General features: G+C 36.7%; 1 pseudogene; it reads left to right on the top strand.

The window, feature by feature from the left end:
• The first annotated feature begins 1591 nt into the window (after positions 1–1591).
• Positions 1592–17741, top strand: LOC127942452 (FRAS1-related extracellular matrix protein 1-like; annotated as a pseudogene).
• Positions 17742–18332: the final 591 nt, after the last annotated feature.

Genomic DNA, 18332 nt, shown 5'->3' on the forward strand with positions numbered 1-18332 from the left:
GGGTCATCACTGGCAGTGTGAAAGTGCCAAATCTAGCGACCAGGGAACAATTACAGGAACACTTTACCCCTGTATTTGCCGGAATGGCAGTGTGAAAGGGGCTTTAGAGGTAAAGGATTCTAATCAGTCACCTCTCTGAAAGTAGAAACCAATCCAAATGTAATTTCCATGACCTTTCTCCACTAATGTGTCACAGTCTCATAAAGTGAAACACACTCTTTTATTCCTTCTCCATCCATGTGATAACCATCCTTAATGTGGGCATCATTCTTGAAACATATGCCGGGTGGCCTGCATGGGTTTGCTAATCAGGTGCAAAATGCTTTGGCGACACTTCGACCAAAGACGTCTTTAGAGCCATAGCGGCTGTATTTCCACTCCAGCAGACTTTTGTTTGCAAAGACCCTAAAAGTAGCAGATTGGAAAGGTTCATGGCGTTTCTTAATACCAGATGTCCAACACAAGGTCATTTCTCTTCCATCAGATGATTATCTTAGCAAGCTTTGAGAACTGGTGACAATCATGTGTCTATCTAAAAAGTTTTATCCATTGGAATATTCCAAAGTAGGAAATGAATGGGATAGTTCACCCAAAAAGACAGTAAAACATATTTGGAATAACATGAGGTAAATCAAATGATGACAAAATTAAAACTTTTAATCCTTGTTTTTTTTTAAAGGCAAGGCAGACTTGTTATTTCAGGAACTGAATGGGATGTTCTGCTGCATGCATTCTCCCATGGAAGCTGCGGAAGGTTGTTTTTGTGTTTCCTGGTTTGGAGGATTTCCAGGCCCATGGCCCCGTTCCTTGTCTCATTTTCTGACAGAAGACCACCTGATCAGCAGAAGCCTCCAGCCTACTCAAACAACAGCTCCTGCTTTAAGCCAAAACCTTCATTTAATTGGTGTTTACGTTTTTGAGGATGATGTGTCACTTTGTGATCCCTCTTGTTGAGAGCAGATTCATCCCATAATGTTGGCACCAAATCCGCTTCAAAAGCACCTCATTTTACTACTGGATGATTGAGCTAAACAGCAAGTTCTGGTCCAGAATGGACCGGTCTCTCTTGAGAACCTAGATGGGGATTGGGAATTGCTCACGTAGACCTCAAACTCAGGATCTCCGACCCTTGGGATAGTCCTCAGTCAGCCTTCGGCCAAATGGAAAGCTGCCGCCCAATGTCCTCTTCTGTTGAGTATCTATATGGAGACTGTTTTTTTTGGGCCTGCTGCCCACAGCCACCTTTGGGCCCAATTACTAACTTGTTTCTGCATTGGACTTGTGGCCATTTCCACCTGAAAAAGTTGCTAATTAGGTTTGCTGTGCAACCAGTCATCATTCAATCTGTCTGGTGACCTTGCCTTTCTGCCTCCCTGGCAAGCAGGAGAAGCTCAGCTTCACGGTGGGCAGCAGGCATTGCCTGGGAAGGACGCCATCTTTCTTTCCTTTTTCTGCAGTGGGAAGAAGCCAGAGCCAACGTTTGTGCCTTCAGGCGAAAAACAAAACTTATTTTTCACAATTGCATTGAGCCAATGAATGATATTGAAAATGATAGCATAGATGGGTGTGAAAATGTTATCACATTATTTTGACTACTTGACTTAAAGGGATCATTCACCCGATGAATGTCAGTGGGGTCCAAAACAACAATATTGGGCCCCAATGATTTAAATCTATGGACTAAAAAACTCTTTTTTTATGTTTGGAATGGCATGAGGGATTACATTGTCTTCCAAATCACAGATGGATGCAACAGCATTAGACACAAATTACCCATCTACGTTCTTCCAAAAAACGACACCCCTTCTTTTCTTATCAATGACGTGGATTTTGAGGTTCAGGAAGGTGGCACAGTTAGGGTGGAGGAGTACATGCTGATGGCTTTAGACTTGGACTCCAGCGATGACTACATTCAGTATCAGCTGATTACTTTTCCCAGAGCAGGAGATCTGGTAAAGAAGTCCTCTCCACATGAACCAGGTCGGTTGAATTTAGTAGGTTATATTTCTTAAAGATTTTTAACTCATCTGAAGTGCCTTACGTTATGTGGTGTCTTGTCAACAAGGTGTCCCAGTGAAGAGCTTCCTGTAGACGGACCTGTTTCAAGGTCTAATCTACTACAAGCACTCAGAGGAGGAAGTGTTTGAGGACTTGTTTGATTTCATCCTCTCAGATGTCCACCAGCCTCCGAATCTATCGGACAGACACGTACATTTTTCTCTGTTTTCATAATGAATTCCTTTTCAGTGTGATTACTTCTAACCAAAATATTATTTCCGTACCTCTTCATCCATAGACTGTGGTGATCCATGTGTCTCCAGTGAAGGAGCAGTTGCCTGAGGAAGTTTCCGGAATGGTTCGCTCCATCATGGTGAAAGAAACCGAGGTTGTTTACATCACTCAGAGCATTCAGATACTGACCTTATGTATGTGAACATTCATGCCTGCTTTTGCCCGAGAAACACCAGGTATGCATTTCCTTGCTATAACAATTTTTATTAATTTATTTTTATTTTCTATATAATATAATATAATATAATATAATATAATATAATAGATTTTTTTACACACACACATTTTTTACACACTTCAGTTAGATATTGTATTTTTTGTCTTCCACAGCATGCAGTGAATCACCAAAAAGTGAGTACAGGACACTGGCCCTGAGCCTCTCTTTGTGCAGTTTGTGTTTTCTGTGAGTGACTAGCAAGGCGTTGTTCTCACGGGTCTTACCTTCAACATCACAGTCATACCTGTTAACAACCAGGCCCCAGAAGTGAGATTTTATTTGGCTATCAAGAAATGATCCAACAGGGTACCAAAAGTTTGGATTCGATTATTTATTTAATTTAATTTCCCAAACCTTCTTTCATAGATGCTCACCAACTTGTTGCGGGTCGAGGAAGGTGGTGGTAGTTTTTTGATGGAATAGCACATTAACCCTCTCAAGGCAGGCGTTGCAGATTTGCAACAGTAAAGTAACTAAAAACCTTATTACTCCAGATACATATTTTATGAATCTGGAGTACTAAAAACTTTACTATAGGTTACTAAATTTACTAAGTTACTAAAACTTAATTTGAGCCTGAGAGGGTTAATATGTTTTTAAGTAAAATATAAATTTTTCATATTTTTATCTTGTATCACATTATTTTATTATTTGCATTATATGTTATTTAATCTTATATAACTTAGTTTAACTTTTAAAGTTAAACTATTAAAAGAAACAAGCAATATTGGCTATTATGGTAACAAAAAATGTCTGGTGCAGAAGAAGGATGTATGCAACAGACAGGCTTCAAAGTGAAGATCCTGTCTCAGACACTGCCAGTCTCATTGTGGAGAGGCTGGAACAATAGATGGGTGCTGCCAGGAGGATGCTCTCCCCAATCCGTCACCCTGCATGGCATGCTTCCGGTCTATGACCTCATCATCACTGTGATGCCTGTCAACAACCAGGTCTCAACTGTAACGCTGGGTAAACATCTACCACAGGGACTGTAGCAAATCTCTTAGGGGACAAAAGACATTTCGAACACTGATTCAGCATTATGTTGATAGACCGAATGGATTAAAAGATGCTCTCTCATCTAGATTAAATCACCAGAGCATTTGGTTAAGGTATAATTAATTCACTGTCATGACAATCCGCTTAAATCGAGCAATAAAGCAACTAGGAATTTTCGAGGCAGGTGATGGACTGCAGCTTGGTAAATGAATCACTTAATCGCAGTCTTGCATACCCAGCTCTGGGAGCGTGGCTTATGCAAGCGTTTCGTTCCCCCGAACGGATGTTTCGAAGCAGGGTATTAGAGACGACTTGCCAGGATGGGGATTTCACTGTTAATGCCAGAACCATTGCAGTTATCAATAAAGGACAGTGACCAGAGCAAGACAATGAGCAGAAGACGGCAGCTAGGTGCCGGTGGGACGTCCACAGAAAATCCTAGCATGCTTGTCATCGGTGTATGGGTGTCAACAGACATACACACACCTGGTTGGGATTATAGAGAGAGCAGAGCATGTGTGGCAAAAAAGCGCAATAGAAAGACATACATCTTTCTGTGAGAACAACTGGACAATAGGGACATAGAGGAGAAGACAATGGACTGGCCCGCATTTGGAAAAGATAACGCATCCATTTTGTCTTCTATTCCTTTTCTCATTCAATCACAATTATAATCTCCTAATTCGGATAATCCCCATCAGAAAAAAAGGATTCTCCAATGTTGCCACCATGTAGCAGATCTGGATTGGTTTATGAGGAAAAGTAGTCATTTAATTTATTTGCATTGAATAAAGACGGGTTGGCATAAGAGTTTTAAGTACAGGAAAATGAGGGAAATCCAGCTCTTGCCTTGCTACTGGACGAGTTTTATCACTTTTACTCCAGACTGGTGGTCATTAATTCCTCCCCTTGTTTCAGAGCTCTATCCAAGCACAACCTCATCAGTGCCCATTCTCCATTCATTATTTATCAGTGCAGTAAATGGAAGCAGATGCCAGTAAGCATTGGCATGATGGCTTTATCAACACCCAGGTGGCAGCAGGCTGGCCGAGAGCCGAGCAGGGAAAGAGAGGAACTGTTAGTGGGGTGGCATAGCAGGCGTGAGGAAAGAGGGGAGCAAGGGGAACTGCCTGTAAATGAGAGGGAGTAGAAGAAAAATAATCAGATGCACTCTAGAGAAGGAAAATATAAGCATGCTTCTGTAAAGTCACATTTAGCTCTCTAAAAATTACATCTCTATGATTAATGCAAATATTACTACTACTAGTTATGCTATTTATGCGTCAGAACACCCTCCATCCCCTGGCTTTGAAAAAAGCAATGCTGGACTCCGAGTGGGTCAGTAGTATTCCTGGAAACATACCTAAGTATTGTGACTATGCCAAGCAGGATGTGTTTTTGGATTAACATATATTGTTGGTCCTGGAACAATGTTCCTGTCAAACAAACATTGTCTTCTAACCCTAAAGCTAAAAAGTTACCTCATTTATATACACCTAGGATATTTGACCAAAAAATTAAAATTGCCATATACAAAACAAATATACCATTTAGGGGATTAAGAAACAGAATTACAATATTAGCCCTGAGCCGCTATACCTAAATATCCCTAAAATTCAAGAACATGTCCTACTTGGCAGAATCAAGATTTATCTTTTGTGTGTCCTGTTTAAATGTCCTATTATAAGTCCTTGTCTTTCAGATCGCTAGTTATATTGTATAAATAAATTATTTCAGCCAGCTCCAAATCAGTTCAGGTTTCATCAACTATGTCCAGTCAGTGCACAAGTGTGTAGAGCCTACAGCACACTACTTTACCATCACTGTCAGTGATGGGATTCAGCGATCATCACCATTGCCCTTCTACATAATCATCAACCCTACCAATGATGAGATCATTGCCATTTAGCAACTTTACAGTAAGATATACTTTTTGGAGACAAAATTATCCAATAAGCAAATTTTTGCCTAGCTATTATCTGCACCCTGCACCTTGCGATAGGTCATGTAGGGAGCGATGAAAGACCTCAGTCCTAATATTCTAAATGCAGTGGGTGTTGATATTCCAGCAGATACTCTTACCATGACCATCCTGGTTCCCCCAGCCCATGGCACACTGCTCAATGGCATATATATTCTCAAGATGAATCGCTACAAAAACATGAAACCTGAACTCTTCCAACGAACCTTAGCAATCCAGTTTTTCACCTTACAGGATATACAACAATGTCAATTTTTGAATCCATGTGATCAGTAGTACCACAAACTTTTGCCACCTGACTTCCGGGGTACCACTATCTGCTTGTTGAGGATGGCTGTGAGAACAGAGTCTGTTCTCTGGTCCAGCCGCCCATCAGTGCCATCACTGTGGGTATCCAGGCTTATAGAACAGATTTTGCAGGAGACAGAGGTCACAGAGTGACTGTGGTGCTTCTGCTTCATCTGCAAATCTTTCCAATTGCTCTCTGTGAAATTAAGTTACTGTGCATGATGTACTTTGGTGACTGCACAACTTTGCTTGTTAACAAGTGATAAAGCGCAAAAGAAACAAGGGTGATCAGGTCACTGACAAAATGAACATGTTCACAGGGGTCCTTCTTGGTAGTAGTGGTAAAACCAGTTATATCAGTCCAAGGCTACCAGAAATCAATTAGCTAATGACTGTTTTATCCTAAATATCACTTAATGCTTTATCCACAACAATATTCTTAGATTTTTCTCTCTCGTGCTGATCCATAGGAATGAAGATCATGTATATGCACGACAACACAGAAACCCTCAAGGACACTTTCACCGTACAGTTGACAGATGGTGGGCACACAGTCCAGGGGACTGCGTGTGTCCACATCATAGCAGTCAATGATAAAAAGCCATGGCTACTAAAGTAAGGACGCCCTGGGACAAACTCAGAGCCAAAAAGGCAGATGAAAGCGGGAATGGGGAAGGCATTTTAGTGACGGAGGCAGGACAGGAACAGAAGGGGGAGCCCGATACTGGATAGGGTTTAGAGAAGAGGGGTCAAAACAACCTGTACTGCACATGTGGCTTGGGATCTGTGTCTCCCTGACTGAGTAACTGGGAATTAAGTTACATCCTTGAGTAAATTGCTAATGTCTATTCCATCCTCTTCCTCCAAAATCACCAAGACCTAAGACTGTGCATGTAAACTCCACAACAGCAGAAGTAATGCGTCTTTTTGGCAGATGCCTGCTTCCTTGTTTTAAAGTCCTTATGGATTAAGATAACAGGCTGGTCCTGCTTGTGTTCCTTCCTTCTAAAAGCAGCTGTTTGTGTATTTATTTATTTAGGATTCTACATTTTAGCATGCAGACTTGGCACCAGTACCTTTAGTGTCCAAAGATTCTCAATCTTTGTTCTCAGAAATGCAGGCATTGAGGTCAAGGCCCTGGAGAAGACAGTAATTTCCAGTGTAATGTTATAGGCAGGCGATCATGATACTCCCAACTACCATCTTTTCCTCAGTGAAGGACCCAGATTTGGCCTACTTTAGCTCAGGGTCAGCAAGGATGGATAGTCCTTTACATTATTACTTAAGGCTGGAATAAACTACACAACTTTTTAAATCTGAACAGATTTTGAAGCAAAGGGTATTACACACTTGCAGACTTTGTAAATGGTTACAGAGGAAAAATTATGACAATTAAATAAATGACTGAAGATCACAAACTACCAGGAGGTTAAGTGAAAACTCTGAGTGTGTTAACCCTGAAATTAGGGAAACTCTAGGTTTTCAGTTTCAGAATGGGATGTTTGTCAAACCCAAGAAAGCAGGGTAAGTCAAGCCCGTTTCTGAAAGAGAGCTAACTTATACTCAGAGTCAGTTACCATCCAACTTACTGAGTTTCTTTTGGTCTCCTCCCCCTTTTTAAACACTTAATTGATGCACGATGGAAAAATGCTCTTCTTACTAAGTGTTTTTTTTTCTTCATTTTTTTTGCAAAATAAATCAAATAAAGATTGATTTTCTATATTAGAAAATTATATAAGATACTTACTCTTGTTTCCTGGGGGGATCTAAATTAAGTGCATTTTACCTAAGTAAAATTATATGCCAGCGTGGTAATAAAAATAATCTTAATGCAAATGGAAAACAATATCTATTACTAACCACAAATCTACTGTAGCTACGCCCTCCATTGACACATAAGGTTAAATACGAATAATGTGAATAATGTGAGCTACTTGCACTTAGCCTGCTGTAAATAGAATCTATCGCAGTAAATAGCCACGGCCATATTTTTCTTACTCTATTGGCAGATCATTTGTAAAATAAGAAAATTGCACTTAAAATATTATTATTAATTAATATTATTGTTTTAGATAGATTTTTTGCCCATGAGATACCATAAAATTATAAGCTATTAGTTCATTAATCTAACTTTCTGCCAGTTTTCACCTGTGATATTATAACACTGATAAGAATAACATTTGTATTTATTCTGAAGTATGTAGACAGCTTTTTGGCGGGAGCTGTTGCCATGGTGAATCGTAATATTGGTGCTCCATTGATAATCGCTTTTTCTAGTTGTGGTGCACGCGCTTAACTCAGAGTCAGTCAATTTAGATTTGATTAAACCTCATTTCAGCTGTTCTGTAACCGAAAACTCAGAGTTTCCCATCTCAGGGTAAGTCAACTCAGAGTTCAAGTTTAAACTCAGAGTTGGTTCAACCTCCTTAGGGAAACGGGCCCCAGGTCAGAATTGCACCCGGGAGGATGTGAAGATAAATCGCCTATGGTACACTCACACTACAGTTAGCAGTTTCAAAGGCCATGACAGGTTTCACTTTTTTTTCAGTGATGGGGAAAACACAATACCTTCACAGAGTTTCTTCATCTCTGTCCGCGCTGTTCAAAAGGGTAAGATTTATTTTAAATAATAATAACTATAATCCTAGTAGGAACTTGGCTTGGCTCAAAAACAGCACTTTTATCTTTAATTCTTGAAGCACCAAGGTTATTAAGTTCAGCAGATGCAATGACATATAACCATTCAAAATTTGTCCAATGACATTATAGCACTGACACAGTGACAGACCAATTTGTATTTAGTGTCTGAGTGATCGCTGCTTTTGTTTTTCCCTCAATCAAAGTCTTAGAAAAACAGCTTTGTTGACAGATTAAATCTGTACATGTATAATTAAAAACAATGGCTTTCCCTCTGGCCAAAATGACTTTGCCAGTTGGGTGAACATGGAAGCATGGCAGCCATTGTCTTCTTGGCTTCATTCTGGCTTATCCTGGAGGAACAGAGGTGAGAATGTTCTGCTGCAAAGGATGCCACCTTTAAATGCCCAGCTTGAATTATTAACAGAGCCGGGGCCAAACATCTGTAGCCCCGCCCCTAGATCCCAACACTGTCCCAGCTGTCACAAACAAATCTCATAGAACATCAATAAGCTTACTTGCACATAACTTTCTTTATATGTAACATGTTTACATTCTTCATAGCTTTAAATATATTCATGTAGCAGCCTCTGAAATCCAATTGACCTACTTGCCGCATACAGGTGAAATCACTCTAATAACTAAACCTGTGACCCTGATGGAGGGAAAGAGAGTCTTTCTGACCAGTGACATTCTGATGGCCACAGACAGTGGAAGCGAACCAGATGAGCTCATATACACTGTATCAGTCCAACCTGAACATGGTCACCTACACATGGTCCAAAGTCCAGGGGCTCCAGTGCTTTCCTTCTCCCAAATGGATGTGGTTGCAAACCGGGTATGCCACACTCATGACAACATGAAAATTATGTACGCAAGTAACAAGAGACAGGCAAAATGAAAAGGAGAATTTTTGCATCCTTTGCATGGAATTTACAGCCAATTTGGCAGCAGACTGACTTCAGTCAGGGCGTACAGTTGAGCTGACCTGTGCTGCCTTTCTTGTGTGAATCTTTGACACCCAAAAATCTGGCTTGGTTTCATCGTTGGGTCATCTGGGAATAAACAAACCTTCCTGAGCCAAGCTTGACGAGGGGTGAGTGGCCAATGTGTTCAGTCAGCACAACATGGGGTCCAATCAAAGCACATGGACACTACAGTGTCAGTCATGTGGGACCAGAGTATTTTCAATTAGCAATTCCGACACATTCACGAGAGATTGGGATAAAAGTTGGTTATAACATCTAATAGATTCATAGTGTGAAACACCTTTTGTGTCTTCATAGCTTGTATTTGTGTTAACGTGAGGCAAAAGAGGCAGGTTGCGACAGCCGGTCTCCCTGATCAGGAGAGACACCTGAGCAAACACCTGTGTGTCAAACTCCAGGCCGACAGTGGGGGCCAAAAGAAACAGGGAGACAGTTTTTTCCAAGAGCCTTGTGTCTCCCTCTGCTCTGCCTTGACAGCTGATGATAAATGGCCATTATTAAGAGAGTAATGACTCGGCCTGGCATTGGTTATATGGCTCTAAAAGATGTAGTCAGAGACAGGAGTCCCTGGGCACAATTACCAAGCAAATATGGGACAATGGCAATGCCAGATGTTGCACCAGTTTGGCTGTGAGAGGGGACCTGCGTGTTTGGTTGCAAGTCTAGTGCGAGGTGGCAGTCGTGTTGTTTACCATGGCTGTCAATTATCAGCTTCAGGGCAATATGTGTTTGGAGGCAGATTGCCTTGGCAGAGGGTAGAATACGTACTCGGGTCGATTTCTGCTCCAACGCATCAATGGTGTTGGGTGAGGACAGCAGCTCAGAAAATGCTGTAAAACTGACAAGACTTTAGAATAAAGTGATATGGCATGAGAGGCCGTGTATTATAATGATTTTTAAAAGGTGTGAGGCCTGAGTGAAAACTGCACTAAAAGCAATGTGATGAAAGATAAATGAAATAATGAAATATAAGATAAATGAAATTTGGTAATAAAAATACTTTATTGTAATTAATAATAATAGTGATTGTAATATGCCCCAAAAAAACTATCAATACTATTATTGCCAAGTCATTTTCATTATTTACTTGATGGTCACTGATTGGCAAATGTGAATATGTCCGAATTTTTTCTACCGCTTTATACAAGGCAGTGAACGGTGTTCACATATATAAAAAATTCTTCCCATAACCTCTTCTGACTCAAAATATGTGCTTTCATGCAGCTTTGCCATTACAAACAGTGTAAGGTCCAGAAGCGTTACCATTTCATTTCACTGTGGAACACAGTGACCATATACCACTAACCCTGATTATCAGCAAAGAGCTTTTCCACTGATGACCTACAACTGACTGATCCAGACACAGCTCTGGAGAATCTCACCTACATCGTTATTTAAAGCCCACAATACGGAAAGTGGCTCTTGAAAAGATTATCCATCTCTAAGCTTTGTTTCACGCAACTGGACATCAGCAATATGGATCTAGCTTACTATCATGTGAACGGACGGGCCAGGATCGACAGGTTCACCTTTCAGCCTACTGATGGAACTAACACAGGTTATCTAAAGTACAGACAGCTGAAGAGAGAATCTGCCGTTTTTACCATACAGGTAGTCTGATTATGATTTGAGAACATTCACTCACAATCAATATAAAGTGGGAAATTACCATAAAATATAAGTAGTTACACTTACAAGTACAACATGCCTACAGAATTACTAATTCATACACAGATTTTAACTACAACCCTTACAAAAATGTAACATGGTTAACATAGTTTACTTCAAAAATACCAGTGATTGCAGGCACCGGCGGCGCCAGGGGGGGGTCTTGGGGGGTCTCAAGACCCTGCCAAAAAATGCCTTGACCCCCCATTTGACCCCCCCAGCCTCTTCCTGATTAAAAAATATATATATTCGGTGCAGAATGATGAGTGGCAAGGCAAAGATCCTTTTAACAACAGTATCTTTACTATGAGACATGCAGGAGTTCAATACCCAGTGTACAAACTTCAACAACGTAGCACCAACTAGCACATGCGTATAAGCAAGCTGGAGTATCATAGTCTGCTCAGATTTAAAGCTACAGAACACTACTATGTTCTACATTCGGGATGAAGATCCAAAAATGTTTCTCTTCAAACTACGCAGAACAATAATAAATAATTATTTCGATATTTATTCATACACTGAACCGAGAACCGTTTCTGTCGGACGCGTCCGATTCGAGAACCGATGAGCTGATGATAACTGCGCATGCGTGATTCAGCGTGAAGCAGACTGACACAGAGCGCATCTGAACCGAACTGATTCTTTTGGTGATTGATTCTGAACTGATTCTGTGCTAATGTTATAAGCGCGGGTAAACCAAAGGCTTGAATGAAGGGCAATCATCGGCAATGACGGCATTACATCGAGCGCAAAAGAACCGGTGAACCATTTTTTTTTTTCAACTGGTTTATTTGATCGAATTGTCCGAAAGAACCGGTTGCCCCTTAAGTGCCCTTTTGTCAAAGCAAAATTTCCTCAAATTTTTTTTGTAATAACATAAACATTTGTGAATGCCTGCCCACGCCCAATCATAATATTAGTACAATTTATTAATAATAATTTAGCCGTAAATAAAATGACCAACATGATGACCGTTCACCTGACTACAACCTCATCCAACCGGGAAGATTCCTCATGCTGCACGCGCATTTTTTAATTGCTAGAGGATATTTTCAACATCGTGGCAGCTGGTAAGTGGTGTTTCATTCTCAGCGAAGTGATTTTTATGTTTATTTACTTATTATTATTTTACAAGAACGATGTGATGTGAGAACATGCAGATACGTTGTTTATATTGCTGTGTGTAGCCTGTAGTGTAGAGTAACGCTAGCGTGCTGCTGTTTGAGGGAAGAAAGTTTCACAGGCATCGAGGGGTCTGGTCTTTTTTGTTATTTGAATAAACTTTTATTATATTACAGTACTTATTTATTTTTAACACGTAAAAATAATTATCACAACACTGGTAAGGCTTATTCAGATTTTCTCATTCTCTGAATTATCATTATAAAAAAAAAACAATTCAGAAATGAATTAAAATATAATTATATTTTAAATGTGATGCAAATATTTTTTCAGCAATAGCAACAGTGTTTACAACAGCAAGACCACTTTAGCCTGTAAACTCAAAAATATCTATCTGGAAATAAATGAAAAAATATCAATGTCAATAAAAATGCATAATATACCTGACATGAAAGTGCAGTGTGAAGGATATGAATAACAAATATAGCCTGTCATTTGTTTACATTGCAAAGGTGTTTTTGTTGTTTAGTAGCAGTAATATGCAGTTATTAGCCATGTCCACTGTATTTTTTGTTGGTTTTCATGAGACCCCCCTTGAAAAGACCAGGACCCCCCATTGCACCCCCAATCAAAATTGTCTGGAGCCGCCACTGATTGCAGGTGGTATTAAGGGGACACACAAATCTGTGTAGTGCAGGATGAGTCTTCCATATTTTTTGGTCCATTTTACTTGCCAAAAAAAAAAAAAAACACAAATATATATACAGTATATATACACACACACATGCACATATACATACATATATATTATATATGTATGTATATATGCATGTGTGTTTGTGTGGGTGTGTGTGTATATATATATATATATATATATATATATATATATATATATATATATATATATATATATATATACTGATATTTTCTGAGGAAAACGTTTTCTTTGGTTTAGCCTAGTTAACACAACTGTCAAATAAACGACTTGCATACAAACCACTGAGCACAGCAGGACAGCCACAAGTTAACAAAGCGCTCCCGGTTGAATTGCATGTTAACGAAGAGGCTTTGCAGGCCAGGTGCTCCTGCAGGTCCAGTGCCATTCACTATGTCATAGCGTCGCTCTCTCGAGGCCTGAGACACAATTTAATATTCCACTGACGCGGTCAGCGAAGCGGCAAACGAGCCCTGTGCTGCTGAGAGAAAAAACCGCTCCCGCCAAAACTGGTGAATCAGCCGAAAACTTTGTATGCACCCCGCGGGAGCGCGCACAACGTCACTTGGCTGAAGATACGCATTGCTAACTTGAGTCAAAATGTTTTTAAAAGCAGTGGTTTGTATAAAAAAAATTCTACACTAAAATTTCACAATTGTCATATATATTTTATTAAAATGTAAAGGTGTATTTCTCAACAAGTGAACACATGGTGAGCTTTAAATTAATATTTTAATTGTCCAAAAAAAGGGTATATTTTTAATGAATATCAAAACACAAAAGAGTTGTCATATGTGGTTAAATGTTCTAAATGTAAGCAATTTATTAATTAAAATATTTGTGGGCATAAGTTGGTTTTATATTGTTTAGCTATGTTTTCTTATTCTTTCCTAAATAAATATTTTGCTTTTTAAATTCAGCCGAAGAGCTTAAAAAAAGGTGGGTTCTTTTTCCTGAAAATAATGGTAAAGAAGTTACATTTATAATTAAATGTAAAATTAACCTGATAAATATTAATTGGAGTATAATAATTTATACACTATTTAATTTATAATAATATTTTATTTAAAACAAAAATGTAAAAAAAAACAATCAAAACACCGATTTTTTTTTTAAGGTAAATACACCTGAAATATCTATCTATCTATCTATCTATCTATCTATCTATCTATCTATCTATCTATCTATCTATCTATCTATCTATCTATCTATCTATAAATATATATATAAATATATATATATATATATATATATATATATATATATATATATATATATATATATATATATATATATATATATATATAATAACTTAAAAATAAACCTGAAAAATATTTATTGTAATGAAAAGTGACAGCTAGGCGACAGCTAAATAAAATGTAAAGGCCCTCATTGTCAAGGCACTTTATTTATTTATTTATTTATTTATTTATTTATTTATTTTTGATGAATGAAATGAAATGAATGCTTTCCCAGTTATTGGTATGTAATGCTTCCCTCTAGTGGTATTTCAGCATGAATGCAGTTTTGCTGTTCACTCTCTGTAGATTTGACTGAACTATGCCATCATTTATATCTTCACAGATAGAGACACTGCACAAGATTCCACCCAGTATTATAAACAAAGCGATTGTGGAGAACCCTCTGGAAAGCAAACAGGGCATCTACATCACCTCCAAAGAGCTGAAAGCTTCAGATCCAGACAGTCCCAATGACACACTGGAGTTCACCATCACAAGGCCTCCACACTTCAGTTACCTTGAAAATGCCCTCACAGGCAGGTGCATGGGTCACTGATGGTCCAGACTGTCATTTTAATATGCACAGATTGTGACCAGATTATAATGAATTTTCTTCCTACTATAGGCGCCTCTATCAAAGGACGCTTTACCCAGAAGGATCTGGAGCAGAAAGCAGTGCACTATATGTAATACCTGCATATGGAAGTGACAGCAGACAGCTTTGAGTTCCAGTCACAGATGCTGCCTGAAGTGTAGGCCTATCTATCCTCTTCTGATGAACATTTGTTTAGATTTCAGTGCAGAATTTTTACTAGGATGTGCATATTGAATGTTAAAGGTGCATATCTAACTTCATCACTAGAAGAAAATGAATGAAGAGGACTATTTCTATATTTCTAAAATTAGAAAAATATATTAAAATTTTTTAGAATAATCAGCTAAAAACTATGCATTTACGCTCAGTAACCCACAAAGTATCACACACTTTTTGCTGGAAAATAAATGAACCAAGGGTGACAAAAATGCCTGCAAATTTCTGGCAGCAATGGTAACCTCAAACTTAAACATTTAAACCACAACAGCAGGTGTCAGTACAAGTCTAAGATTGCTCGAAGCAGACACAAAATTCAACCAAATGACTTCCTGAGCTCTTAATGTGATTTTATAATAAATAATAATGTTTTTTTTATAAATAATGTTATTCTTATATCAGTATATATTAATATTTGTTTTATATTTATATTTACAAATGAAAAATATAAAATTCACACACACACACACACACACACATATATGAATTTTATACTTTTCACTTTAAGCATAATTGTAAAAAATATATATAAAAAAATTCTAATATATACTGCAATAAAAATAAAAGTGACAATACAAATAAATATTCTATTCTATTAAATTATATTCAGATTTTAATATAACCAATATGTTAATTATAAAATATTATGTATTTAAATATGAATATATTATTGTTATTCTTTTTTTTCTTTCATTTGGCGACATTATTAACATTGTCATAAAATATAAATCATAAATTTATAAAATAATACAAAAATAATAATGCATTACACAAAAATATACAATATAAATTATAATACAGAGAAATATTTCATTACCTCTTGATCTTGATTTTGTTTATTGTATGTATATCTATCCACACACACACACACAAACACACACACACATAAAGGCCTAGAGATTATTCAGTATTTCTTTCTTCTTATGTCACCTTTGATAAATCTTTCTATCAGTTTAAGAATTCAGTGAGTCATTTAATCAAATGTATCTGCATTTTTATAAAATATAAATCATAAATATATTCAACAATATACAGTAATGTAATAATAAAAACAATATAACTATAGTAATAAACTATATATCTTAAAATAAAAAAATAGAAATACAGAGAAATACCAAAGAAAATAATAATAAAAGAATAACGGAATAAGTAGGACAGTTGACAGCTTGTATTCCACCTTTCCAAATATTATGATGATTCTATCGCAATTCTAGATGATATAATTTCAGACCCAATGTGATTCCTGGCTTTTTCGACTGCCAACACAGGATGGAGTTCAGGTGGTCTCGTGTGGAGCTGTCTGCTTCCTGTTATCGTGTTTGTGATAACGCAGTAACTCTAGCTGCGCAGGTGGTGCTCAGTGGGAACAGCAAAGATCCGGCGAACATTGGCATACAGGTGCACTTAACTATCTTGGCTAATTTTACTATCATGCATAGATTAAGTTTTAGATGACTGAATGATTATATCTTACAGGTGGAAGAAGGAACAGCCAAAGTGGGGAAAGATTTCAATCACAGTTCTGCCAAACTTATACAGTTTGATCCAGGTGCTTATCACTTCAGAGAGTTTGGAGAGTATGTTTTATATTTTGTTCTGCCAACTTTTTATGTATTTTACTTAACTTCGGAGTGTTCAGTAAAGTTTATTTATTTATTTAATAGTAGTACTAGTACTTTATTTATTCATTCATTTATTAGTGTTATTTAGTCAGTTGGTTATTTTTTTTATTTTTTATTTTTTTGGGGGGGGGGGTTGCTTTTACTTGTTTGGTTGGTTGCCAAATGGTATTTTTTTTATTTGTTAGTGTTATTTATTTAGTATTAGTGTTATTTCTTGATTAGCATTAATTTGTTTGTTGTAGTATTTAGTTTATTAGTAATATTTTTTATTTATTTATTTTATTAGTATTAATTGGTTTGTTGTAGTATTTAGTTTATTAGTAATAATTTACATATTTATTTTAATTTATTAGTATTTGTTTGTTGTAGTATTTAGTTTATAAGACATATTTTTCATATTCATTTTAATATATTAGTATTTTTTGTTGTAGTATTTAGTTTATTAGACATATTTTTCATATTTATTTATTTATTTTTTATTAATTGGTATTTGTTGTAGTATTTTGTTTATTAGCAATATTTTTCATATGTATTTATTTTTATTTATTAGTATTTGTTTCTTGTAGTATTTAGTTTATTGGTAATATGTTTTTGTATTTATTGATTTGTTTTTTGTTTGTTTGTTCCTTAGTATTTATTGATTGCAATATTTATTAATTTGTCAGTAATATTTATTTAGTAGTATTTGTTTGTCGGTTGATTGTAGTACTGTTTCTTTAATAGTAGTGGTACTATATGTATTTATTTAGTCATATTATTTGTTTATTAGTAAAAGATAAACATTAGTATTAGAAATATTTATTTAGTAGTGTTTTTTATTTATTATTAATTTTGTTTCTTTTTTATTGGTTGTATTATCATTTTCTTATTTATTGGTATTATCTCTTTTAGTTGTATTATTTTTACTACTATTAATTAATTATTTTATTTATATATTAGTGTTATTTATTAAGTTTGATTACTTTCATGTTTCTTATTTATAGTTAGTATTTATTTAGTATTTGTTTATTAATATAAGTTCTAAAATAATTAGTTAATTTATTCACTTAATGGGTTAGTTATTGTTCCATTATTCTACATTTGCTGTGTGTGTTGCCCATTAGTGTCATGGACTGATCCCAGTGAGAGTGGAGGAGAAGGCACCAGCACCTCGTGAACTGAGATCACTCCCATCTGGACCTGGCCTGGATATTCTGCTGAATCAGTAGAAACTCCCCAGCATGACTCAGCCTCTTTTCTAATTGATTCAGGAGTGGAACAACACAAGGTAGTATTTCTTAACCCCACACTGTGAATAGATGTTGTATATGTGGAAACCAAAAGGAGAACATCTAAGCTTCCTTTATACTTCCTCAAAGGTGTGTTTATAATGTAATGAGCTTTCATTTGTAAGTCTGTTGTCCTAATGGCTGGACTCACTACCGGAGGAACTGCTATATTTTGGGGCCTGGTAGTGCTAGCTGGTAGTGCTAGCTTTGTGCACTGTATGCATGATTTTAAAACTATAATGAAGTAGTCATTTGTTTTACCTTAGAGACTACAATAGAGACTACACCACTGATATATATATATATATATATATATATATATATATATATATATATATATATATATATATATATATATATATATATATATATTATAGATCAGTGGACTATACCCACATTTCACTGCTGGTTATATATGCTCTATATAATTGTATATATGACCAATAAAAATCTTGAATCTTGAATAAACCTGTTTTGTT

The sequence above is a fragment of the Carassius gibelio genome, chromosome A22, assembly GCF_023724105.1.
Source record: "Carassius gibelio isolate Cgi1373 ecotype wild population from Czech Republic chromosome A22, carGib1.2-hapl.c, whole genome shotgun sequence".
NCBI lineage: Eukaryota > Metazoa > Chordata > Actinopteri > Cypriniformes > Cyprinidae > Carassius > Carassius gibelio.